Source organism: Propithecus coquereli, unplaced genomic scaffold, assembly GCF_000956105.1.
Source record: "Propithecus coquereli isolate 6110/MARCELLA unplaced genomic scaffold, Pcoq_1.0 Scaffold165, whole genome shotgun sequence".
Lineage (NCBI taxonomy): Eukaryota > Metazoa > Chordata > Mammalia > Primates > Indriidae > Propithecus > Propithecus coquereli.
Window position 1 is genome coordinate 4,022,308 of NW_012141080.1, and position 4,752 is coordinate 4,027,059.

A 4,752-nucleotide genomic window follows, 5' to 3' on the forward strand; every position below is an offset into this window, starting at 1 on the left:
GTCTGCCACACATGGAAATGGGACTGCTCTGACAGATGCAGGAGTAGTGGGGAGAGATTCCTGCCTGCTGGACTGTGCCCACCTCCCCCCACCACCGTTGTCCCTGTGGCCCCTCCATAGATGGCCTTTAGGCTCTATGAGGAGCAAAGAGGGACATGTGTCTTTTGCATCTCTTTTTTGTTGATTCAGTAACTGAAGCTAAAGCAAACATATCAAAGTCTGAATCAACATTCCTGATAGTCCTTAAACCCAGACCAGCCTTTGGGTATGAGCTAGCCCACGAGATGATTCTAGAGCTGTGCTTTTCAATATGGCAGCCACCAGATGCACGTGGCTATAGAGCACTTGCCATGTGCCTAGTCCACGTTCGGACGCTAGAAGAGTCAAATGCTCTGGATTTCAAAGACTTAGTGTTGACTGTGGGGAAATGATAACATTTGGGAGATGTTGAGTAAAATAAAATATAGTATGAAAATTAATTTTTCCTGTTTCTTTGTACTTTTTTGAATGTGGTTACTAGCAAATTTAAAATCACATACATGGCTTGCAATATATTTCTCCTGGACAGCGCAGCTCTAGATGACTTATCTGTGGCCAGGACACTAGGACACTGGGAAAGTAATGATCACCTCTCTTAGGACATAAATAATTACACGCGTGTACACACAAACACACTCACACCAATTTTTCTCTCTCTCCCATATTTCTCTGCTGGTCATTTTCCTGTTGATACTTCCTTGCGTCTTCTCACTAATGAGTTTAGTTGCCAGACTGTAAGTTCCATGTGGGCAGAAACTGTACCTCATTAGCATCCTCACGATCTAGCAGCGTCTGCCATTGCAACATTCTCCAATGTTTAATAGGTCAGTGGCTCAACTCAGAAATCTGAGTTGTCCTTGACGCTGCCCACCATTGCCCAAATCCCCTATACAGACACAGTCAGTGCCCCCCAGGGCCCTACCATTGCAGTGAACTTCAGACCACTTCTGACAGCCGATGTTTGCATCTATATTCCTGAAGGCTTTTTCCAAATCCATAGGAGGCAAGCTGGAAGTGCCAGGAAATTAATGTTCCCCATATCAGTGCTTAGCCAATTACTGAAGGGACTTGGTATATCAATAGCCCAGCTTCTGGGTCCCTTGGGTGGGATAATTCTGAGCCATGTGTTCTGTACTTGCTCCCAAACTAAACTAAGCTCCAGTTGCCCACTGTGGTAGCTGGCTTAATACGGCTTTTTATTAATGGCTGCCTTCCCTTCCCATCTCATCTCCCCCTTCTCCTCCCAATGTTCCCTGTAGATGCCAAATGAACTACTGGAACCTTTGTCTCAGGGTGTCTTCCTAGGTAAACCCAAATGAAGACACTCCTATATCCAATTTGATACCAAATCCTACCCAATTTACCTTCTGGATGTTTGTCAAATCTATTTCTTCCCATCTTTACTGGCATCAGCTTAGTTCAAGCCATCATGAACTTCTGCAAAACATCTATCTGGTAACGACTGCCCCACACCATCTTTCCTTGGCAGTCAGAGTTATTTTCAACATTTAAATATGACTGCAGTTTTCTTGAGACATCCAATGACTTCTCTTTTTTTAATGAGAAAAAATGATGGAGCTCACAGGCCTGTGTTCTGGTCCCTGGCTATGTCTCCAGCTCTGTGTTGAATCATGGGCCCCTTGACTGCTCCCCCACCTCCTACAACACTGGCTTTGGGTCAGTCCATGGGTGCCTCAGGACTCTTGCACAAGCTGCTGCCTCAATTGGCAACGACTTCACATTTCCCTTTGCCTTGTTAACTCTTACTGATTGTTCAGGGAAGCCTTGTCTGGCACCTGAACTAGGTCAGTTCCCCTGTTTATAAGCTCTCTTGGTACCGTGTACCTCTTCTTCATAACCTCTGTCACAGTTACAATATGATATAATATGACCTATTTATCTGATTCTTTCATTGACACCCCTCCTCCCCCAGACTCAAAGCTCCGTACTGACGGGATCACGTCTCTGATTTGGTTCACTGCCATACTCTAAGCACTTGGCACAGTGCTTGGTAAACAGTAGATGCTCCATAGATATTTGCTAAATGCAAGAATGCAACTAAATAAGAGGTAGTTGTCTCTACTCAAAGAGCTAATTCAGTGTGCTAAGGAAAATCCAATCTCTTCCCAACAGACTACCTGACAACGGTTAACCTAAGGTGCCCAGCAGTGCTGTAAATTATCCCCTCCTCTATTTAATGCATGAAGTACATAAAGTACAAAGTGCCCTACCAAGAGTGGACATCAGTGTGCACCTCCTATCTTTAACCAATTTTTGCCTTGTAACTTAATTATCTCCACACCTAGTTATCTTGGTGTACTATGACCTACTAAAGGACAAGACTTAGAGCCTCTTCATCCCTCTAAAGCCCCATTCCCTGCCATATGTTCGGGGCCCAGGCCGCATCAGGTCTAGAAAGACATCACTTAAATCCACACTGTAATTCCAGTGCAAAGTTCAATGTTCTCTCACCAATTTATTCAAATCCTTAAAGGCTTTTACATTTCTCCTAATCACCTTTGGTTCAGGTTCCAGCTCCAGTGAATCTTAGTTCTCCATTCTACATCTTGAGGTCTTCTCCCCTCACCTTTACCTTAGTGTCAACCCCAATCCAGGACAGAGACTACTTTTCCTTCTTTTTCCTACGATGCTTTTTGTATAAATTGTTGAGTGACTTTAGTAGGGATATCAGCTGGGTAAACTTTTGTTGCAACATGAGGGAGCGAAACTTAAACTCGAATGTTGTGTTTTCTTGTTCTCAAACAGCCCCCTCCATTTCTGCCAAATCAGACTCCAGGCTGATGCTGTATTCCTCCATGTCCTTGGATTGCATCTATTTGATGCCACTAAGACCAACTTTCCACATTCAATAAGCTTAGCAGTGAATTTTTGTAAACAAAGAAGAATTTCTTTGTGGCACATTGGTTTCAATTACACTTTTTCTCACTCCACTGAGTATTTTTTAATTAAATGACAAGGGTCAAGTGAGAACAGGCTTCTTGCAAAACCCATGGGCACTGGGTTGAAAAAACATACTTGTGAAAAACGCATTTGATGGTTAAATTCATTGATCCTTTGAGGAGCTCAATGGGCCTGAGTAATGGTGATGAGGGTGGATGGTAAGATCAGAAGTGGGACTTGGAGCAGTTGGCTGCATTTGAGGAGTGAGCTGGGCATCTGAGAAGTGGGCAGGGGGAGGGGAGGGCGGAGGCAATCAGGGTCAGTGGAAGAGAGTTGGGAGCAAAGGGTGTAGGTGAGAGAGAGTAGGAAGTGAAGAATTTATACTGATGGAGTAGCGAGGACAACTTAAGAATAGGGTAGTAAGAGGAACAACCTTGAGACAAAGAAAGACAGCATTGGGTCACCCGCAAGAGGCAGTGGGCATTGCCCTGGCACTGCCCACAAACAGGCTGTGTGACCTTGGAGACAAAAATCAATCTTGCTGAACTTCAGCTTCCTTATATGTAAAGCAGATTGGAACTAGTTGGTGTCTAAACTCCTTTTGCTTGAGAGAGAGACACTGGTGATTCTAATTCTGGACTCTCTCCAGCTAAATTTAAACATATCCAGGTATTGAAGCAGCTTTGCTTGATGTTTTACAAAGGAAAAATCTGACTGAGGAAAAGAAAAGAATTGCTTTTTGTCTACGGTTTGAAGCTAGCAGCCTGCATAGAGTTTATTATGTGAAAATACCGTTTGGGGAGGTTAATTAAAAATTCTGACATTCAGAGCAAGGGATTTGAGGCAGGAATGTACAAGCCCTGAACCCTGAGTAGAATTAGACAGGCATTTAAACGTTGAACCTTATTAAGTATATAGTTAGGCATTAGGAGGGGGATTTTTGGAAGCCGATATTCCAAACCCAAGTGTCGGTTGGCTTTGTGCATTTTGTTTGAATTATTGCACATTTAATAGGATTTAGCTGCAGTGCCTCTGCTTAACAATCTGTTTCCTTGGCAATGCAATCCTCAAAGGAACAAAGGCCATATGGAAAACACAGGTTATTTGGTAATTTAGTAAGTAAGGTGAAAGGGATAGAAATAAATTCAACTTACATCTTTTTGTCCCCCCTACACACAATAAGGGAAAAGGGGACCATTATTAAGTACGTGCCATGTACTTAATAAATGAAAGGCACTATTGTTATTACCGGAAACAATTTTTATACTATGCTTCATCTTATAACAGGTGCCCCAATATGTTATTCTCCTATTTGTCAAAAAAATGCTCACCAGACAAATTGACTATTCTTCTAAGTAGTTCTATAACTTAGGAGTAGTCATCCTTGGGTCTGTTCTTCCCCCTCCTGGCCCCCTGCACTCCATCAGCAAGTTTGTTCATTCTACCATAGATTCATACCCCAAATTCATCCTGCTCCCCCATTTCCCCTGGGATATGTGGTCCCAGCCTCATCACCTCCCACCTGGACCTGCACCTGTTTCCTAACTCATCTGCTCTTACTCTGCCTACTCTAGCCTCCTACACTCCCTTCTTCACTCAACCTCCAGAGTGGTCTTTTGAAAACATGAGTACCAATTGATCTCATGGAGACAGAGAGTAGAATGATGGTTACCAGAGGCTGAGAAGGGGTGGGGGGAGGGGGGAATAAAGTGGGGATGGTTAATGGGTACAAAAATATAGTCAGATAATTAGATAGAATGAACAATATTTGATAGCACAACAAAGTGACTATAAACAATAAGTTAGGGTATA